Consider the following 22,826-nt stretch of genomic DNA (forward strand, 5'->3'; position numbering starts at 1 on the left):
TGCGGAAGCGCTGTCGGCGGCCCCGGGGCGGGGGGAGGGGCCGGGCCTGGCTGGGACGCGCGCGTCGGTGCCGGTGCCGGTGCCGCCGGCTGCGGGAGGGCGAGAGGCGGCGGAGGCGAGATGAGGTGCGCGGCCCGCGGGCGGCGTGAGGCGTGGGCCGGGGCGGGCAGGCCGGGGTCAGCGGGCGGAGGAGGCCGGGCGGCGGCAGGGGCGGGGCGGGGCGGGCCGAGCCGAGCTAACATGGCTCCCGGCACCTGCCGGTCGCGGGGACGCGGGGGGGGGCAGCTTGGCCTCGGCCTGTCCTGTCCTCAGCAGCGGGGCAGGGCCGCAGGGGCTGGGCGCGAGTCTCCCCGCCACGAAGGAGTAGCTTTGAATAAAAACACAAAACAAAACACAGGCTGCCCGGTCTGCTGCTTCGTGACAGGGCTGCGAAGCGCCTGGGAGCGATGCCCGCAGCCCCCCCGGGGTCACGGGGGTGAGGCCCACGCGGGAAGGTCGCTGCCCCGAGAGGAGGGCCGGGCCGGGCCGGGCCAGGGGGGTTGGGTGTGCTGCGCCCCAAATGCATGGGATGTGGGGCCGAGTCCCACAGGCCGGGCGCGAAACCCGTCCACGTGAAGGGCGGCGAGTTGGAAAGCGCCATGGACTCGAGGGGAGCGCGGCTCAGGAGAATGAGACTTGGCAGGTCTGCACAAATCTTTTAGCACATGACTGTGTGATGATTGGAGTAGCAGGCTGGAGGAAAGAAATGATTTGAGCTGTAAATAACATGCTGTTTTTTTTCCAGGGAAGGAGGGAAGTGGGGGGGGTTGGAGACAGAGGAGATGCTGATTTTTTGTGGAAATTTTATTTATTTATTTTTTTGTGGGGGGTTGTAGCCATACGTTACCTTGGTTGGAAACTTAGCGCGCCCGTCAGGTAAAGATGAGCGGCAGATTGCAGTCGGGTGTAGGACAATGGTTCGGCATAATTCAATAGAGCTATTTTATTGGACTCTATTAACCTGCTTAACCTTAAGTCTTAACCATGACAGGAGTTTCATGTAGGAACCCACATACAAAGTACAATATTGAATTTTAATTAGAGCTTTCAAGACCTGAAGTGGAATGGATTCTTCTTACTTCCTCCTACCTTTTAATGTTCCTTTTTTCTTTGGAGACCAGACAGCGAAAGACATCGGTGCAGAGAGCACGTAACGTCCTATGTCTTGAGGTTTTTATTATCTAGGTGCTGTAAATCTGTTTTGTGATAAGGGACGTGGCGACAAATTCAGATGGGCAGTTTGATATTCCACAATGTGTGAAGAGATGAGGATCATCCTTATTTAAATAGCGTCCTGATCCAAAAAAAAAATCTTTCTAATGATTTGCCAATATCAGTCCCTTTCCGCTGACTAAAGATGATCTGAATGCTGTTGTTATTTATTGTTTAGATTACCAAAGCATCTAGGAGCCCTACTTGTCATCTAGCTCCAGAACCTCATTGTGTTATACAAGTCTGGTACAAAAAGGTGAATCCCGGGAATCAAAGAACTTGCAGTCTGAGTGGAAGACAAGACGTTGATTATCTTATTGTTCACTGCTGGAAAGTCAGAGGCCCTGTTGTAGTAGGCACTGTATAAACAGAGTGCTAGATAGTCACTGATCCAGGCTACGCTTGTGGTGGGGGAAAGCTATAACAACCTGGGTGAACACTGTGACAGTAGCATACACCATGTTAGCTCCATATGCTTTTTGGGTGGAGTATGGGAAAGGGTTAAGCAAAAAAGAAAGACAAATGGAAGAGAGGGGGATTGAGGAGAACAGAGCAGGGGAGAAGATGATATGGGAAGCAGAAATGGAGTTAAGTTGTGGTGAAAAGACATTAGGCAGGTAAACAGATTAGGAAAGTACAAGGAAACAGTGAGGTAGTACTGGCCAGTGGACATTTTCCTGCAACAATTGATGGCCAAGTGAGTATTCAGTGTGCAAGATTTTCTCTCGTTAGTTTTTGTACTGTTGATATCTAAGAGGAAATTTAGGTCCCCAGTGGCCTGAGATCTTTCTGATAAAAGAGTCAAGAAGAAATAACTTACTCTGCTTCTGTGTTAGTTGGAGCGTCAATTGCCTGTGAGGTACAGAAGAAACATACCTTTCTTATGAACATTTACATGGTTGAGAGAGGTAGTATGTTTCATATAAATTCCTGCAGAATCTTTTCGACCTTAAATGTTATTGCGCCATTATTTTAATAAGAGATTCTTATGTTTTGCCTCCTTGTAGTAAATGCCTTGTTCCAAATCTGCAGGGGTTTAGGTTGTAGCCGTGTTGGTCTAAGGATATAGGCAGACAAGGTTCCTTGGGTGAATTTGATATCTTTTATTAGACCAACCTAAATGGTTGGAGAATAGTTATTAAGCAAGCTTTCGGGTTCAAAAGCCCTTCGTCAGGCTAAGGAAGCTGCAGCAGTTGGTGTGTGCTCTTCCTGGATGGAAGTCGGGGAAATCATCCTAATCCTTGGGGGCACAATTTTTAACAAGAGATTTCTGAGATTCTCCCCACCTTAGGCATTACTAGGTAATGCAGTTATGCAGTTAGCAGTGATAATGCACAGCTTTACTGCTATAAGAACACACACCCCAGTGTTAACATCACTTCTGAATAGATAAATCTCAAAGTGTGTGTCTTAAGCATACACCTTAGCTATTCATATTGCTGCACATCAGATGTGAAAGTAAAAATAAATTTGTGAAGCTCCAAACAGATTTACATAGATTTCTGTAAATCCGAAAACCACATATCCATATAACCTATTATCTCAAATTCTGGCCCATACGTGTGTGTGTATAAAACATATACATATACAATATGTGTGTATACATGTATAGGTGTTTTACTGTTGACTCTCACATTTTTCTACAGGCAAGAAATCCAACTTTTTACCATTAAAAATGACAAATAGGGAAGCCTGCACTACAATATTTCTGCTACTATTCTGCTTTCTACTTCTGTGATGTTCAGACAAAGGATGAAATAGTATAAACCAGTTAAATTGAGAGATTAAATACAGTACTTCTAAAAAAAAATAAATGCGTTCAGGCCCTGCATTGTTTAGTTTGTGCCCAGAAAGCAGTATTCCACAGGGTTGAGAGGCAGGAGGAACATGCATGACTGTAGGGTGTGAGATTACTACCATGATAACATTGTCAATAGGTGAAAAGTTTGGTTGACTAAAGTGTTATCAGCATTATAGGTGCAATAATATATAAACAATATAATAAGCAGTGATAAACAATTTTTAAATTTTAATTTAATAAATTTTGCTAAAGGTAATCTTAAAAATGAGAGAGACCATGTCAGTGCATTAATGTTAAGCCTGGAAAACAGGGCTCTATAGGTCTTCAAAGCTCTGTGGGAGGAAGATTTTAAAACAGGCCCAGCTTAATAGCACTGAAGATTTTAAGTATTGTATGTGTAAGATATCTGTAGCATTACCAGTGGCGGTCTTAGCTTCTGAACTTTATTCCGGTTTTGTCCTCTAGGAGTTCAGGTGCCACATCTGTTCAACAACATGGTCATCCTTCTGGGGCTGATAATAAAAGGACTAATTGAAATGTTGGTAATTATAAATCCGTAAGGAAACTGTGTGCTACAAACTAGAGTGTGCAGACTCATTTCACATCCGCTACTGAAAAGCCATCATTTGGTAATAACTTATGTTCACTACTAACTACAGCTGGATTCAAACTTGTGACCCAGAGGTGAAAAATATCAGTGCCCTAGGCTATTCATTCTCTTCATGGAAGGAAGATTTACTGGATTGTTATTGCATGATAGATGTTGTTCATGTTAGTAGACTTGAATGATCAGATAGATAGGGATGAAAGATGAGGATACAACTGTTGATATTCATTATTTTATTCAGTATAAAGAGATGAAGAAAGACTTCTCCATTTCAAAAGTAACTGGAGACCTCTGGGGCTTTAATGCAAGTGCATTCAATAGAAATGGAGTTGCTGTAGAGTTGTGTTGAAGTTCAATGACACTTTTAAGGGTTTCAAAATATCAAATCTTTATGCATGCTTGTAGGGATGTGTGTAGTATGCAGAGCGCAGAAACATGTGCAAATAGAATATTCAGACTAAGATACTATTATAAGGACATTTGTATGTCACAATCAAGAGAAAGCTGGATGAAGAACAGTTGGAGAAAGAAAAATGAGGGTTCTTCTAGAGTTGGTTTCAAAGAAAAAAGATTCCATCTTTTTCCCAACATTTTTCAGCCCTTTGAATCTTGCTCTCTCAACTGATCAGATTATTTTCTTTTAGACCTATGCTGAGAAGTTTTGAATTCACTTTCAGATTGTATAGTTGTTGAGAACACACTGACTTTTTTCTCAGAGTAGTGAAGTAAGTGGAGTTTTAGCAACACATGTAAAATGAGAATGAGGTCTGCACTGTATAGTGATTTAAACAGGGAGATAATTTACTTTCTATATACTGAACAAGACATTTCTGATCTAAATTTTTATTTTTAAAGCATTATATATGCTTTTCTTTTACAAGGGACTGTGGTCCATATCTTTATCTGTTCTAACAAGCTGTGAGGAGGTTTTTGATATCAGTGTTTGTGTATTTTATTGGGTTTGTCAATAAATACTCTCACCCTCAAGTATAAAGAAAAGAGTATTTTGTGAATTCTAAAGTTAAGGAATTAAGTCAAACACAGAGTTTCAAAAACTTTTTCCTTTGACCTTGGCTCCCTACTGGACAGCAACTTAATATAGTAAACTTATGGTTATAACCTTGCATATAGCTTGAGGTAAATTGGAGTTCTCCAAATAAACAATAACATGATCGTTTAGTATTACAAGAATAATTTCTTGTCTTGATCTTATGATAAGAAAACTTTCTTAAAAGAAATATGCTTTTCTTGTCATGAAGTCTGTTTACTTTTTGCTTGTGATTTAGATGTAAAAGCAAGATTTATGGACATGACTGTAAGATTATATTGGACTGTTTACTCATTATTTCAGGCAAGACATAAAAAATAAGTCTCTTTTGTGCCTAAAACTGTTACCTTTCCTTTTATCTAATCTATAAGACTTTTGTTAAAGAAATGGTTATGTTAAATGCTTAAATACAAAATGGACAAAGTTAGAGGAGGTAGTTGAATTTTTAAAAGCTATTACAATAGGTAATATTTGGAATGCTGTTCCAGGAAATCATGTTGATTTTTAAGAAATTAGGGTCTTAGCTAGTAAAATTTTCCTTAGGGAATTATTTACTGTATTAAAAATATTATGTTGTTTTTGAGGAAATAAGGATTTTTTTTTTGGAAGTGAATCTGATATTTTTCAATCGTGTATCATAAAGGAATTGTGCTGAAAATGCTATCAAATTTTACAAAAGTACCAATAGGTTTAAAAATTTGTCAGAAACTTGTAGTTTTGACAGTGTAGGGTGTCTACTATTTGAAGACTTGTTTTAAACTATTATTTTTCAGTTGATTTCATTCAAATAAATTACCAGTAATGGGTATTTTGACCCAAAATGACCAAACTTAAAAATAATAAATAAATACATGTCTTAGCAGTACAGTGGTGTGTGTGGAATGTCCTTACTAATCAGTTTTAAAGGGGACATTCAGTGCACAGGTGACTGAAAACTTGCGTTTTTTTAATAAAAGTTTTCAACATGTGAGTCTGTGTCTTCCATACGCTGAGCTTGGGCGTTGTGGAACATTGCTAGAACACTTAGGGTGATCACTGTGCATCCTCTTGTTATAGGGTGTGACTTCCTAAAAATACGTAACTGTGCCACACATTTTTTTAAAAGTCTTAATCCAGCCAGCTTGATTCCATGGTGATGCTGACCTCGCATTGCTGTTCAAACAGTGCATTTAATTCTATAGTAAAATAATAATGATATGTTCTCCTTGGAAAAGTTTGTCAGTAGAGAATAGAGAAACTGCGCTTACAACATGTGCATTTAATCTTGACGACAAGTCAGGAGCCTCTGGAAAGTTGTTACTATTGGGGCAGAACTAATCATTCTGTGTGAAATTATATAAGGAGAATTAGCCCTGCTTCTACCTCATTTCCTTCTTACTGCTGTGGCAGTCAAGTCAGAAATCACAACCCCATCCTTATTTCTCTGTATTATATATTTTACTAGACATCTCGTATTGCGAGTTGGCTGTGAAAAAAACCCAAAAATGAGTTTTAATGGGACATGTGACTGGTAGAATTGCATTCTCTGTGATTACCCAATTTGATATCCGTTCCCTTTTTAGGTTTGGATTGGCTCATTCTCATTGCCTTCCGTGTAGCTTTACTTTTGTTCCCCAGCAGAGGATGTGCAGTGCTTGGTGTTCCAGGTGTCATGCTTTGTATGCCAGAGAATTATGTATCACAGACCAGCTTCTGTACTGCCTCTGGTCTTTGGGAAGAAGAGAGATATCAAAAGCCTGATTAAGACTGTAATGAGCAGAAATGTCATCTGTTGATTTTTCCTGACACAAGCAGGCTAAACACATGCAGATAATAAAACTTGCTTCCATTTTAATGTACAAATAGAAATGCAGGGCTGGGAAGTCATTTGGTTCATTTTACTGTGTTGAGGCAGGGTAAGTATTCTTGGACCATCCAGGACAGATTTTTGTCTGTTTTTTCCCTTAAAAACTTACAATGAGGGAGATCCCAGTCTTTCTGACTTGTTCCTATGCTGTTCTGTCCTTGTATGTAGGAAGTTTTCCACGATAACTTAGATACTTTTTGCTGCAAATTAAACTTATTTGTCTTGCCCAAGGTGGAGAACAGTTGTTCATCCTCTTTATTGCAGCCCTTCAGGTAGATGAAGAGTGTTATTTTGCCCCTTGGCCTTCACTTTTCTAAACAAAACAAGCAATTTCTTTAAATCTTACCTCATAGGTTATATTTTCCAAACCTCTTACCACTCTTGTTGCTCTCTTTTGCACACCCTCCTCTTTGTTTATATCTTTCTTAAACTGGTACCCACAACTGGACACAGAACTGCATCTGAGGCCTTACCTAGTGCCAAATAAAATTAATGAGATTTCTCCTGTGTGTTTTATGTATCCTAGAAAGAAGGTATTTGTCTCTAGCAACAGTACCAGTTTTTTTTACACCTCGTTCACTTTGTGATCCACTAAAACTCCTAGTTCCTTTTGTGCGGTATTACTGGCTGACTAGATAAATATAAAATAGGGATTATATCTGTGTCTGTAGGGGACAGGATAAGTAATGGTCTTAAATTGCGAGAAGGGAAATGTAGGTTGAATATATGGAAGAACTTTCTAACTGTCTAAGCACTGGAGTAAATAGCCTAGAGAGGTTGTGAAATCTCCATTTTTGGATATGTTTAAGAGCAGGTCAGACAGATATTTGGATGAGATGGTTTAGAAAGGGATGATGCTACCTTGAACAGGCAGCTGGACTAAGTGACCTAGTCCTAAGGTGTCTTTCAGGCCAACTTTTTGTGATTTCTCTCTTTTAACATGGTAAATTGTTCTTGTTTCTCTTCAATTTTATCTAGATGCATTTAGGCATTTTTCCATTTTATCAATATTGTTTTGAATGTGAATCCTGCCACTCTGAAGTGTTTGCAGTCTGTTTTAGCTTGGTGTCATCTGCCCATGAGCTGGGTTTTTGGTTGTAGCTGTGTTGGTGTAAGGACATAGGCAGGCAAGGTTCTTTGAGTAGATGTGATATCTTTTATTAGACCAACTGAATAGTTGGAAAAAAGGTCTTAGCAAGCTTTTGGGTGCAGTCACCCTTCTTCAGGCATGGGGAGTCTCTGCTTTTCTGAGATTCCAAGAAATGAAAGCAGCTAAAAGTGTGGCAGGGTGTCAGTGAAAATGTAAATAGGCCCATGAGTGCACTCTCCCATTTTCTAACTAATTGGAGAAAATATAGAAAATATAACTAGGCTAAGGACAAAACCTTGTAGGATTTTTTGTTTGAAATGTTCTTCCAGTTTGACGGCAGGCTTGATAATGTTCTATCAGTTGAACAGCAAACTTACTCTGAGTGCAGCTTTTCAACTGGGTGTGCACCTTATGGTGATTTAATTGCAATAATCTTTCTCCTGTTTGCATATGAAATTGTCAAAAGCCTTACTAAAGTGAAGATACATTTAATCTACTACTTTTCCTTTATGTGCTAGATCAGTTACTCTGTTAGAGAAAGAAATTTTATTGGTTTGACACAGTAGGTGCTTGACAGATCTGTTGTGGGTGTCACCTTATTACCTTATCCTCTAGACATGCTTGCAAATTGGTTGTTTAATAATTCATTCTAGTATCTTTTTATCTTGATGTTAAATGAGGTGGACTGATCTGTAATTTCTTTTTCCCTCTTTTTGAAGCTAGGTATATGTTTGCACTTCTTTAGCCAATGACAGTGACTCCCCTCCCCGAGTTCCTGAACATAACTGTTAGTATTTGAGAGCATGCTTTGGCTAGTAGGCTCAGATCTAAGGATGCCTTGATGCAGATATAAGTCTCAAAACTTTTAGGTATAGTTGCAGGTTCTTCACAAATACGGTGGATTCTCTGGAGGTGCAAACCATGACATTCTTTGTCAACTAAGTTGTCAGATCTTGGTTTTCAAAACATGTTTATAAGAGATTACCTTTTTGCTCTTCTCCCTTCTCTGTACAGCTCTATTGAACAACTCACTCTTTATACCTCTGGATCCCTTGGATAAAGGGATCTTAGAACTGATCTCACTGTCATAAGAGGGTTTAAGATTCAATTTATGGGCTCTCAGATCTGCAGGATACCTCCCTTGAAGTATTTCATAAACATGTCTGTAGCCACAGACATGGATGATGGTGTCGCCATGGACGTAGTCTTTCTAGACTTCAAGAAGGCCTTTGACACTGTCTCTCACCCCATCCTCATCAATAAGTTAAGCGACTGTGGCATTGATGCCTACACAGTTGGATGGGTAAAAAATTGGTTGATGGGGCGCACCCAGAGAGTAGTCATGGACAGGTTGTACTCAACCTGGTGAGATGTGAGCAGTGGGGTACCCCAGGGCTCGGTCCTTGGGCTTGCACTGTTTAACATCTTCATCAGCGACTTGGATAAGGGGGTTGAAAGCACGCTGTCCAAGTTTGCTGATGACACTCAGATGTGGGGCGAGGGGGATACACTTGAAGGGGGAGAGAGGCTGCAACTAGATTTAGACAGACTACAAAAGTGGGCAGACAAGAGTAGGATGGGGTTCAACGTAGACAAATGCAGGGTGCTGCACCTTGGGAGAAGGAATCCACAGCACACATACAGGCTGGGGAGTTCCCTTCTTGAAAGCACAGAGGTGGAAAGGGATCTTGGAGTCATTATTGACTCCAAGATGAACATGAGTCGCCAATGCCAGACCACAGCCAGCAAGGCCAGCCATACCTTGTCATGCATCCAAAGGTGCATCTCAAGCCGGTCCAGAGAGGAGATACTCCCCCTCTATGCGACTTTGGTCAGGCTGCAATTGGAGTACTGCATCCAGTTCTGGGCACCGCACTTCAAAAGGAATGTGGCCAGCCTGGAGAGGGTTCAGAGGAGGGCCACCCACTTGGTGAGAGGGCAGCAGGACAGGCCCTACGAGGAGAGGCTGAGGGACCTGAACCTGTTCAGCCTCAACAAGAGGAGGCTGAGGGGAGACCTGGTGGCTGCCTACAAGTTTATCAGGGGAGATCAACAGCAAATAGGCAGAGCCCTTTTCTCCCCAGCACCACCTGGGGTGACAAGGAACAATGGTAATAAGCTGATGGGAGAATAGGTTTAGGTTAGAGATCAGAAGGCAATATTTTACAGTTAGGGTGGCCAGAATCTGGAACCAACTTCCCAGGGAAGTGGTCCTCACCCCTACCTTGGGTAAAATCAAGAGGAGGTTGAATGATCACCTGTCTGGGGTCTTGTGAACCCAGCATTCATTCCTGCCTGTGTCAAGGGGTCAGGCTAGATGATCTGCTCAGGTCCTTCCTGACCCTAGCTACTATGATACTATGACACAGGGTGCATATTAAAATACTCCATGCCTTCCTGGATATCTGCCTTAAGGTGAAAGTTTGTATAGTTCTTACCATTGTAAGGAACTTGTTCTCAGGTCTTGACAAAATATGTCGGCTTTGTCTACTTAAGGTTATTCTTCTAACAACGATCTTTAAGAACACAAGAATTTTACTTCTGGGGATTCCATTCTTTTTACCTCAAAGTTCGTTCAGCTTTTGTATAGAGCAGCATAGAGCTCATTGGAAACAGCTTTGTTTCAAAGCAGAAGGAGCAGCATCAAGGAGAGAAAACATCGTCTTCTTACCTAGAGCATCGTCTTCTTACCTAGAGCTCAAGTCTTGTCTTTTATGCAGGATTACTACAGTTAGGTGAGATGTTTGGGACTTCAATTTATGACCCTTTAATTCAGTGAGGGCCACTCTTTCTGGCAGATGTGCCACAAGTTAAGCCCTGTGTCCTCCCCAGGTGCCACTTCAATCGCCTTCCTCTGCTGCTGTGGTTCTGCTTCCTGGCAGACTGGGGAGGGGACATGTGCCACACAGGCTGCCCATTCTGCATGTGGGTGGCAGGGACCCACCTTTACTTTAGTTCATCATTGCCAGATGCATCTGTAGTGGAGGTTGCTAATGATATTTAAGAAAATTAAGTATAACTTATTCCTGGTAAGCAACTTTATTTTGATAGTACTTCAGTTCTTTTAGTATGTATGCCTAGGCATACATGCGTCAGTCTCACCTCCATCCTTGGCAAAGTCTTTGAAAAAATTATCAAGGCTCACATATGCGAGAGCCCGGCAGGACAAATTATGCTGAGGGGAAACCAGCACGGGTTCGTGGCAGGCAGATCGTGCCTGACCAATCTAGTCTCTATTTATGAGCAGGTTACGAAACGCCTGGACACAGGAGGACGGGTGGATGTCGTATACTTAGACTTCAGGAAGGCCTTCGATACGGTATCCCACTCCATACTGGTGAACAAGTTAAGAGGCTGTGACTTGGATGACTACACAGTCCGGTGGGTGGCGAATTGGCTGGAGGGTCGCACCCAGGGAGTCGTGGTGGATGGGTCGGCTTCGACCTGGAAGGGTGTGGCAGTGGGGTCCTGCAGGGCTTGGTCCTTGGACCGATACTCTTTAATGTCTTCATCAGCAACTTGGACGAGGGAGTGAAATGTACTCTGTCCAAGTTTGCAGATGACACTTAGCTATGGGGAGAAGTGGGCATGCCAGCGGGCAGGGAACAGCTGCAAGCAGACCTGGACAGGTTGGACAAGTGGGCAGAAAACAACAGAATGCAGTTCAACAAGGAGAAATGCAAAGTGCTGCACCTAGGGAGGAAAAATGTCCAGCATACCTACAGCCTAGGGAATGACCTGCTGGGTGGCACAGAGGTGGAAAGGAATCTTGGAGTCCTAGTGGACTCTAAGCTGAACATGAGTTGACAGTGTGATGAAGCCATCAAAAAAGCCAATGGCACTTTATCGTGCATCAGCAGATGCATGACGAATAGGTCCAAGGAGGTGATACTTCCCCTCTATCGGGCGCTGGTCAGACCGCAGTTGGAGTACTGCATGCAATTCTGGGCGCCACAATTCAAGAGGGATGCGGATAACCTGGAGAGGGTCCAGAGAAGGGCCACTCGTATGGTTAAGGGCCTGCAGACCAAGCCCTACGACGAGAGACTAGAGAAACTGGACCTTTTCAGCCTCCGCAAGAGAAGGTTGAGAGGCGACCTTGTGGCTGCCTGTAAGTTCATCACGGGGGAACAGAAGGGAATTGGTGAGTATTTATTCACCAAGGCGCCCCCGGGGGTTACAAGAAACAATGGCCACAAGCTAGCAGAGAGCAGATTTAGATTGGACATTAGGAGGAACTTCTTCACAGTTCGAGTGGCCAAGGTCTGGAATGGGCTCCCAAGGGAGGTGGTGCTCTCCCCTACCCTGGGGGTCTTCAAGAGGAGGTTAGATAACCATCTAGCTGGGGTCATCTAGTCCCAGCACTCTTTCCTGCCTATGCAGGGGGTCGGACTCGATGTTCTATTGAGGTCCCTTCTGACCCTAACATCTATGAATCAAGGTAGGTACCCATGTAGCTTTACTGTATGAGTGTGGCTTCTTGTCTGCTTAGTAATGTCTGTCATGACTGCATGCATCTTATGCTTCTTTGTGATCCCCAACAGGACATAAAGGGCAGAGAAACTGCAGCTTTCCTTCAGTTTCCTCTCTTCACATGTGACACCAAACGAAGCTGGTGAGTATTCAATCCGTACTTCTCTTAAATTATTTTTAGTTTTGTGAAGAAATCTCTCTCTCTCTTTGGATTTTCTCCTATGCCTCCTTCCTTCTGCCCCCCGCCCCCCACTTCATGCATCTGTAGAGCAGTGAGGCAGTACATGAAGAATGCGAAACTTGCCAAGTCTAAACTCTGGCTGTAATGCAGCGGTCTCATGTCATTAATCAGTGGGTGTGGCAAATGCCCATTTTGCCTTGGGAAGTTGCATCCTCGAGTACATTTTAGGCCTTTCCTTCTCATCCTGTTTTCCCAGAGATGAGGGTGAGGGCTCAGATTACACCAACTAGAACAATGTTGCATCCATTTCTTGAGAAAAGAGAACAATCAAGTTGAAGTTCAGGAGGTTTTTCATAATAAGACCCCCGTTAGGGGAAATGGGCATCTTTAGCTTAGTTCCAACAAGGAGAAGAAATAACCTAAAATGCTGCCAAGAGCAACAGTACTACAGTACTGGTGCCAGGATCTTTAGGAGAGAATATGGTACTAGCGACCTCCATTGACAGTCTTGGCACTCTAAGATGAGTGAATGCTGAGCTGCAGATTTGCATTGAGCATAAGCACAATTTTGAGACTGCAAAGATTGTCCCACATGATGGATTCTATCATTCAAGAGAGAGAACATTTAAGCCCTGATCAGCATTATGGATTTAGAATAAAGCCAAACTTGTGAAGAGGGTGCATGAGACTTATGCCAATGGTAACCTTGATACTTAGACTTACTTTGGTGCCAGTGGTTGCTCAGTGAGCAACTTGTACTTTAAGGAACTGACACACATTCCCAACATGAACTGACCATGAAGGCTCTGGTACCAGACTTGCATTCAAAAGCACTGCTAGTCCCAGATATGTGCTTTTTCTTGCCATCTCCCAGGTATTTTTTCTATTTATCTAAGTTCTGAAAGGGACCTTAGAATGACTTTTGGACATTGTCAGTGCTATGTACGTGACTGCATTTGACCAGTCCATTGCCATTGTTGCAGTCTTACTGGAATATCACTCTTCCATGTTGTCGAGGAATGGATCACTTGACATCTATTGTGAAAGAGGAGGTAGTTTTGGTCACTAATGGTTTTACTAGACAGACCTTCCATGCCTGAACTAGAGGAAGCCCCTTGTGATGTGGCAGAATGGCTTTGGGGATACTCCCAACTATCTCCACACAAAAGTCTTCATATTCTCTTTAGGCAGCCAAGCCAGCAGTTGTGTTGGCTGCAGTTGATTTTAAAGACTGTGTAACAGTTCCTGGAGATGAGCCAAATGTTCCTGCTAGATCCAAGATAAGGTGTGATGTAATTCCTGGGTGATGGCTTTTGGGATTCCAAAAGAAATTCAGGTGCTGATAGCAGACTTATTTCTGTTACACCTTCATAAAGGTTCATTTCCAGGGGTGGCCATGATGCCCCTGGAGACCCCCTCAGCCCTTGCCTCCTGGGCCTCCTTTGGGCGATCTCCCCTTCACCTCATCTGCCACACCTTGGTTCAATGATACCTTTAGGAAAGGGAGGCTACTCCAGGACTCCCCAAGTCAAATCTCCTCTCATGAACAGGGGTGTCCATGCTCATTGCCTTAAGGGATAATAACATGGCTCTGACTGCTCCTTACACTACACGTGTCACAGATGATACTCATTCCAGCTAAGATGCATCCCTCCTGGGCTATAGGCTCTCAGCCCCAGTCCTTGCCTCTCTTGGGCTATGGGCCTGTTGGACCCCTCTGCCTCCAGTTGTGACCCCCATTCTTTGGCCCCTGGGCCCTTTCTCTCTGGGCCCTGCCCCCGCTTCTAGGCCAGTCAAGATTCTGGAGCTCCCCTGGCCTTGCTAGTCTCTGACTTGTCCTCCTCAGAGCCTTCGGCCAATTTCTGGGTCCTGGCACCGCTCCTGGGTCAGTGGGACCTTTAGGCTCTGTGGCCCTGCTGACACTCATCCCCTCCTAGGCTATAAATCTCCAGGCTCTCTGGCCCCTCTCTGTTTCTTCTGAGCCAGCTGGGACCTCCTTAATTCCCCTTAGTCCCTTCCACAAGCCACCTGTACTGCTTACCCTCAGCTCAGATGTTACTGAGGAGCTCCTCTCCTCATAGTGCTCAGGACTAGACTGTCTGACCAGCTCAGGCCCTGGGCTTATATGCTTCAAGCCCCAGCCCCCTAATTGGTCCCTGCCACACCTGTAAATTGCCTTTCTTGCAGCCGTCTCCGTTCTTAAAATGACAGGCATACTAAGTGCCCTTGTCACAAGGGCTTGGATGGACGGGTGGGTGAAACTGGGTGGATGAAACTTTCTCTTTTTTTTTTTTCTTTCTCAGGGATTTGAGGGTGATGCTAAAATCATGCAGAGCTGTGCACTGGCTTTGTGCTATAATCCTTCTACTAGCCAGTCTCCAGCCTAAAAACTCTTCTAAAAAGGAATCCTTTTATTCCAAATGTGATGCACCTTAACTCCAGATGTGGCCAGGGCTGCCTTTGAGAGACACTTCTGGAGTGTTTCTGTGCATTCGTGTTTGCTTTTTTGCCCCCCTTGCTGCTTGACCACTGAGAACCAGTGCCAGACTCCTTGGCGGGTGGTGCCTCAGTCTTACCCCTCTGATAGATTTCAAGTCCTGGATGAGATGGGATTTTGCCAGCTAGAAGAATCACACCCTTGTCAGGCCACGTGCACAGGAAAAAATGGATCCTCCCTTCCAGAGAAGAGGTTTGTCTGGATGGTCAGATGCTCTTAAATCACAGTTGTCACTGACAATAAGCAAGTTATAAAAGTGTGCCTGTCTTCCTTGAAGCTTTCACTGAATTCTGATTCAAGTGGAAGGTGGACTGAAGTAAAGTTTATGGTACTTTTACATAGAAAAGTACATATGGTACATTTACATAGAAAATTTAGTGATATAGAGCATCTCTTTCCCCAAGCTACTGCTTTATAACAGTTTCTGACTTGGAGTGACAACAGGAAATCTGCATACCACAGAATGCTAATAATGTATTTGAAAAATAAGCTGTTTGATACTACTTTAAAGTTTTAAAATATTTTTCTTTCGTCTTTGAGTTTTCCAAATGTTTAATGTTAATTTAATGCATGCATTTTATTTGTCTTTATTCATCATAGTTACACCATTCTTGGGATGTTCTCAAAGTAATAAAATCTTTCAGTATAGTCTATCCTAAAACTAGTATTATTTGACTTTTTAATAGAGAATTGAAAAACTTGAAGTTTGAAAGTGTAGTAAATTGGTTTTATTCAAAATGCAACAGAGAATCTATATTGGCCATTTACAAGTGTTAATATGATATTTATGCATTTCTCAGTCTAATACCGTGTGGCTAATTTTTGGTGTAGCTGTTAAAATAAATAACCAATAAAAGGAAACATTACACTAATAAACAAGAGATGACTGGATGTGGCTCCGCTAACTGAGACAAGTTACTTAATCTATCTTCAGTGTTTCCTAGGAATACAAAGTATTCTTACCCAGAGTGCTTTAACAGACCTTTTTCTTCAGATATATTTTTCTTCAAGTATAGCTCTGGTAGTATTTTTTATGACCTGAAGTTCGTCCATGTGTCCAGAAGCTTCCAATACTTTTCCATTGCCTCCAATGATCAAGTGATCTTACATTCATGGTTTCAGCTTAATAACACACAAGTTGACTAGAGATTTGTTTCACATGTCAGATTTTCCAAAGGGTTCTGGGAAATTATTTGCTGTTCTGTATAGCAAAGCTAAAAGTTATTGAAAATGTGTTATAGTTTCATAATAAAACGAGTGAGAAAATCATTGGCTTGGGAGCTAACTAAATATTTTCTGATAGCCTTAGCCTCCAGGGGGATACTTGGATCACTTGTAATAAAGGGATATCTTTGCTATCTTTTGGAGAATTGACTAGTATTCTGCTTAGGTCATAATTTGTGAAAATGCTGGCTGGAAACAGAATGTTACACTATCAAATTGTATGTAAGCATTGTGTTAAGATGCAGCTAACATTTTTATTGTTTATTTCGTGAATTGTTAATACACCATTTGTCCTCTGAGTATGTCTTCTAATAATTCAGACTGTAGATATACCCTAGGAGCCTTTCTCCATTTTTTTCCCCCTTTCCATTTTCTAATTCTGATCTGTGTACTTTTAGATCACCGAGGAAGTTTTTGCTGAGGAAATTCGGTTTGCTTAAGGAACGCCTTCAGGTACATAACAACTGTGCTTGAATATTGGGGGCATACTTGACTTTATTCTACAAGACTGCATATGTAGCTTTGCTACTGGAAGTAAATTACGCTTCTGTAATTGTGTAATGTTTAACGACTCAGTTTCTGTAAATGGAGACAAAAACTTTTAGATGTCTTAATCTGAAAGTTCTTATCACATACTAAATGATTGCAAAATTTTGTAGTGAATTAATTTGAGTGGCATAACCTGAAAAATCACTCCTGTGTGTATATAGAAATTGTCATGAATTGTGCCAAAAAATGTAGAAAATGTCAACTTGGTTCATCTCCTTTGTTCAAGGAATGACATAGTGAAACTAACACTGTGGTTCTAGCTGTGATATCAGCCTTTTAAATTAGTGAATGTAGATGCACTTGTGCTGCCTTTGTGCGCAGGGCAACATGTATGTATTAATAAAATAGGAGAGAGATGTTGAGTGGTCTGAAGACTTTATCAGCTGATCTTTTGAGATTCTCATTATCTATGGATAATTAAGCCACAAGGTGATTGTTAGGTATCCCAAGTTATTGTGATATTGAAGTCTATGTGTTGCACCATGCTGTCATTCTGTGCATGAGCTCTAAGTTAGAACCTGGTCCAGCACATCCCTCTAGGACAGGGGTTGGCAATCTTGCTACTGCAGGTCACTGCTTGTGATGGAACTCTGTTGCAGGCCACTAATTTCTGCCTACTGAAGTGAAGCATGTAAGCTGCCTGTATTTACTTTTGCCACTGAATTTAAATGTCCAGTGGCAATGGAAAGTGTTACATTCTGTGGCATCAGTGCAATAGGAACAGAACAGGGAGATCTGGGCAGTCAGCTGAGGCTGTGGGGGGATGGATGGAACTAAGCAGGGGGTAGGACCCTGGGGACACCCCTTCTGCTGCCCAGGCTTATTGTGCCATCATCCCTTGGAATTCCACACTCTTCATGGGCTGTATTTGCTCTTCAAGCCATAGATTGCTGACCCCTGCAGTCTAGGACACCAGTTTTGTGCAAGTCTCTTGCTAGGTCCTGTGCACTTCTGGGTAGAGTCTAGTCAGCATTTCTAGTTCTGGGACCTTCAAACACACTCCAAGGTTAAGATATCTTGTCTGACATTTTGCTATGTTGGGGTGTTGTTGACAAGTCAGTCTCGCTCCTGGTATCAGTATCAAATGTCTCAAGAGTTCCACTTCATCCAGAGCTTCATCTAAGCTGTGGGAACTTGGGCTCCCAGCTTAACCCCTTCAGCAACATGGCAAGAAAGCAAGGAACCCGGGCATGTCAAAGGAATCTCTAAACCACAGTGAATTTTAAAGTATTTGAGTTATAAACCTTTGAATACAATAAAAGTCCTGATACGTATCTTCGTCTAGTCTGAGCTGGGCCTATTTAGGAGTCTGAGGATTGTTGTCATTTTGCCCTGGATAGAACACCTCCTGCCCTATTTCTGATTACATGTGATGATATAACCTGTCCTCACCCCTGCACAAACACTCCTCTTAAACTGTTCTTTGATTTAGTGCCAAGGATAGTGTACTATCCTTAGGGGTAACCCTAAGTAGTAGGGAGTTCCTAGTAGCTGAGAAATTATCAGAATCATTGGTACAAAGCTGCAGTCCCGATGGCCATTAATGATGGTCATTCAGCAAGATGTCAACTATCTTTCAGGTTCAGTGTTTAAGATTCAGTAAAATGTCTGTGTGCATATCCAGCCTTTTACTGTGTCCAGTATTTCCACACATGGAATCAGACAGTTCATGGTTTGACTTGGTCATGCTGCATATGTGAAAACATTGTACAGAAAATCTTTTTTTAAAAGGTTTTAGAGAGTTTAAAAATGTTATTTCACCCTTTCCTCTTGTATTCTTCAAATTATAAAACCAACATCCAACTTCATAGTTTTCCCTCCCTCTGAGGTCCGTAATGAATGAATTTTATAAAACTGCTGGCCTAAAGTTTCTATCTCCCAGCTTTGTAGGTCTGTGAGATATTGGACATTAAATGTGCTAGTGGTTTGAGACTGGACATTACCTACTGTTTCAGACCCACTGTAATTTGTTCGTGTGGGGAAGTCCACTTTCATAGTATATTGACTTAAGCAAAATGCAACTGTCTGCTTTGGAATGTAAGAAATACTGCTGTTGGAGATTGATTACTGTAAGGTTGAGAAGAGGAGTGAAGACTTCTAATTTCTTGTTCCCCCTTGTATGCTTCTGTAGTGGCCTGTAGTCTGACCTTTGTGGAGTTTGAGTATTTTGGTTAGAGATACTGAAGTACAGAAGAGAAAAAAAAACTTGTTTAGTTGTAGAATGTTGCATTTTTAGTCAATCCTCTGCAAAATTGACTCAAATGTTACATCCATAAATAGCCACTGTCTTCACTCATTTGAAAAATAAGGCATTTACCTGCAGTCTAAGCAATTTTCTTTAGTTTGGGAATAAAACTATGATATATCTGAGCCTTGCAAATGATCTTTTAAAGAGGTAATAAAAGGTCTAATATTAGCTTAATAAATGGGTAGGAGTGATTAGTAATCAGCAACATATAGTACCATTGATAAACCTATTACAAAATAGATGTTCTAAAATTATATTTCATTTTCATTTGTGTTATGTACATTTTCCAACATAAGAGCATGCACTTTTTGTCTTAGTGCACATTAATGAAAAGTTAGGGTACTTTTTAAATATGATAGGAAGAAAGAATGCTTGATATAAATAGGGGGAAAGACTGATGAAATAATTTGCCTACAGTTAGGATTTAATCTTGGAATTATAAAGGTCACTAGTGTTCTTGCTGCCCTTGCATCTTTTAATGCTTGCACGTAAGGAATGTATATAAGATTAAGGATGTAATCAATGGGAACATTTATTTTTTTCAAATCAAATATTCTTGTGCAGCTCTTGAAAGGACACATGATAGAATATTAAAGACCCAATCTCAGAAATGATCACCAATATTGAAAGGCTACAGATTGCAATTATATTGCACAGTATTGCTTCCATTAGATTTTTGTAAAGTGGAAAAGGTGACTCTAGGAGGAGAAGGTTAAAATATAGCTTACCCTTTAGTGAGGAGTTTGACGTTTGGGATTCACATAGTTAAGAATAATCTGTGTCCTTTAAGAGACCGTAACTGAGGAGGTAGATAATTTTATTCTAATTAAGATCTGGACTTTCAATGAAATAGAAAGCTTTTTTGTACATCTGGTGTTTCTCTTTTACACATTGTGGCAGAGCTTATGTTATTTGGAAAATAAAATGTATATAATAAAAAGAGAATTTGCATGAAATTGAGTGGAAAGTCAGTCTCCCATCTTCTTCCTACTCTACCTACACAAAGGCTAATACTTGCCTTTATATTGTTGGAAGAAAGAGCTATTCTTCAAACTGTTAGACTTTTCCTGACATGTTATAGGACTAATACATTAAATTGTTGATGTATATTAACTCTTCAACTGCTAGATTGCCTTTAAAGCTTTATTTCCTATGTACGTAACTTTTACTGGTTTCAGTTCACTGGAATTTATTTTGTAGCCCTGAGAGCACGTCACGCTACTGAACAGGCCAATGAAATAACAGATATGGAAGAAACTGCATTTCAAGTTTTGTTGAAGTTGTTTTAAGACAGGAGTGTCAAGCTCATTCGGCCCCACAGGTTGAATGAGGGTCTGTCTGTCGGTTGGTGGGCTGGAGCCAATAGACAGGGTCAGGCCAGTAGAGCACCACATGCAGCATGCTTCCTGTGCCTACCCTTTGGGCTGCAGGCAGCATGCGCCAGCTCCTCTACTCCACGGCTTGCACTGCAGGCACTGCCTCCAGTTATGAATCCAGCCTGCACAGAGCCCAGGGTGTGTGCTACATGCAGCACCCTGCCAGATCAGCCTTGAGTGCTAGTCATGATTCGGTCTCAGGCCATCCAGGTGGTGCCTGGCCAATGCACAAGACTGTCTGGTGGGGCACTGCACGCAGTACACACCCATGCTGCCCTGTGCCATGGGCAGCACCCACAGCTTCTAGTTCAGTCCACATGCTTCAGGCAGCACAAGGCCCAGAGTGGGGCTGGTGTATGGTATACATGACAAATGGGCTGAACTCAGTCCTGAGGGTGTTGCTTATGGAAGGGGTGGCTAGCATGGGGTATGGGCTGTATGCAGCACCTCTTCAGACAGTCTTTCATGTTGACTCCAGCATGACCTTATCTGGACTGGCTCCAGAGCCAGCGTGCAGGGTTGGTTCAGCATGGGCACGTCATGCAGTGTGCACCCCAGACCAACCTCCTGTGCTGCAAGCAGTGTCAGGTCCAGCCTGTACAAAAGTCTGGCTCCACATGCCTCATGTGGGGTTGATTCGAGACCCCATGGGCTGGATCAAGCAGCTCCTTGGGCCAGGTCCAGCCTGTGGGCTGGATGTTTGACACACCTGTTTTAATATTAAAAAACGCATATTGTTAGTGTCAACAAGATCTCTTACCAGATTAGGCCATTCCATGCCCCTCTTTTGAAATAAGTCTTTTTCTTCCCGCCCCCTCCCCCCACAGTGTAAATTCTTCATAGGGACCTGTAGGTTTCCTATTTAATTTCCTGTTGAAATTACTAAGGTTTGGATCAGGTCCTTAATTTCCAAGCAGAGCTCATAGCACTCGCTACAATTTTATCTTATAAAATGTATTTTAAATGGTCACAGTAATAATATTTAATAGTTATCTGTCACAACCCAAGGGTGTGATTTTTGTTTTGTGTGTACTTTGGCACCACTGAATTATTTTCCCGCCAGTTTGTAGCTTTCTTTGCAGTGTACATTTCTTCTTTGCAGCACAGATGCACGGTGCAAAGAGTTCCCGCCATTTGTATTATAATTCGAGCCCCATTATTGGCTTGCGTGAAATTATTCATACGTGGTGGCTAGCGATTGGCTTGCTAGCCGTATAAGAGGCTTGAGTGGTTTCCGCGCAAGTTGGAGGACTCCACGAACACCAGGAGGAGGAGACCTCACGCTGTGTGAAGATCTCTAAGCACTGCGGAGCCTATCGGACCCAGTGCATTTCAAGCAGGCAACAGAGGTCTGATCAGCCTCTAGCCTCTCCCCGTCGCCGTTCGCAATCCTCGATGTATCCCTTTCCCTGCGCGCAAAAGGATCCACGGAGCCTCGACAACTCCGTGGGAGTGCTGAATATTGTCCGAGTCCTCAAACGAGGATTTAAGCGGAGCTGTGCCTGGGAAACTGTCAAGCCTACACCGCGACCATCTTTGGTGTAAGTAAACAATCTTGAATCAACCATTACGAGTCCGTGACTAATTCTAGCGTGCCGCCTGTTTTCTCCGACCCAGCGTGCCTGGGCTGCTGGCCACAGCCTGCGTGGCGCGAAAAAGGGCCCGGATCGCTCCCAGCCCGCACATTATCTAGTGACTTTAGTTCAAGACTTTTGCACTGCTTTTCAGCAGAGGCAGGAGAAGCAGTGCTCTGGTTTTTGCTCAGCCTGTTCTTTTTAGCTGTTCTTCCCTTGATAGCACGTTTGGCTAACCAATAATTGGCCAGGTCTTTTGGCTACTGTCCGCATCCTCCTTTCTATAGAAACTTCTCCTCTTCTTATCCAGGCTTTGTTCTACATTTATAGATCAGATAGCCTGAATTCTCCTATTGCCAGACTGCTGGATTTGAGCCTTATTGAAAACAAGACCATTTTCTCTCATATACTTTTGTGGAGCTTGGCTGTACTCTTTCAGTACACAGCTGTATTGATAGGTAGTGTCTTCATGGCTTTCTGTTTTCATGAAGTTTTCAAAAGCATTAAGCGTATTTTGGTCACAAAAGCATTTCAGATTTTTCCCTTACTTTGAGGTTTGGCAGCTAACTTTCCATCTTTTCAGAAGCAGCAGTTTTGTTCCTAAGGTAAGCTCAAAATCCCATAAGAATATCAATGTCTATTTATCTTGATTTTTATGGAAACATGTTTTAATCGAGAAAAGATTATAAAGTATATGATACTCCCTAGACTGTACCAGAACCCTTGAAATACTACTTTTGTAGGACTCGGGTACTTAAGCAATGGTATTCCCTTCAGATAAAATTCAGAGCCTCTAAGAAAAACTTTGAGAGTTTCCTTTTTGTCTAAATAAACAGTCTTTCTTGCTGTTTATACCACATCTGAGCCTGCACCATGTGTATGCCCAAAACAGTCTCCCATGAGCAACTTTCGATGGCCCAGGGCTATGCGGAAGCTGCTATACTGGTCCACGTTCTGGTCTTAGTGGGCAAGAGGTGCACTTCTTGGTCTCATTTCTGGACCTCTTGTGAATCCTTAGATGAATGGTGAAATATGCTGTTCCTTATTTCAGCTCTATATGT

The 22,826-nt window shown here is 42.4% G+C and overlaps 1 protein-coding gene across 6 annotated transcripts in view; it reads left to right on the forward strand.

Moving 5' to 3' along the window:
* Positions 1 to 35: 35 nt before the first annotated feature.
* Positions 36 to 22,826, forward strand: part of GTDC1 (glycosyltransferase like domain containing 1) — a 302,948-nt gene continuing 280,157 nt past the window's right edge. For 4 of the 6 annotated variants that reach the window (XM_006266997.4, XM_019480237.2, XM_019480236.2 and 1 more), the window contains exons 1-3: positions 36 to 125; positions 12,188 to 12,258; positions 16,417 to 16,471. The gene's annotated coding sequence lies outside the window, so the exon portion shown is untranslated. Of the gene's footprint in view, positions 126 to 320; positions 683 to 12,187; positions 12,259 to 16,416; positions 16,472 to 21,293; positions 21,733 to 22,826 lie in introns of those variants that run through there. The other 2 variants (XM_059727401.1, XM_019480235.2) reach the window with 2 other exon arrangements.

Source organism: Alligator mississippiensis, chromosome 4, assembly GCF_030867095.1.
Source record: "Alligator mississippiensis isolate rAllMis1 chromosome 4, rAllMis1, whole genome shotgun sequence".
Lineage (NCBI taxonomy): Eukaryota > Metazoa > Chordata > Crocodylia > Alligatoridae > Alligator > Alligator mississippiensis.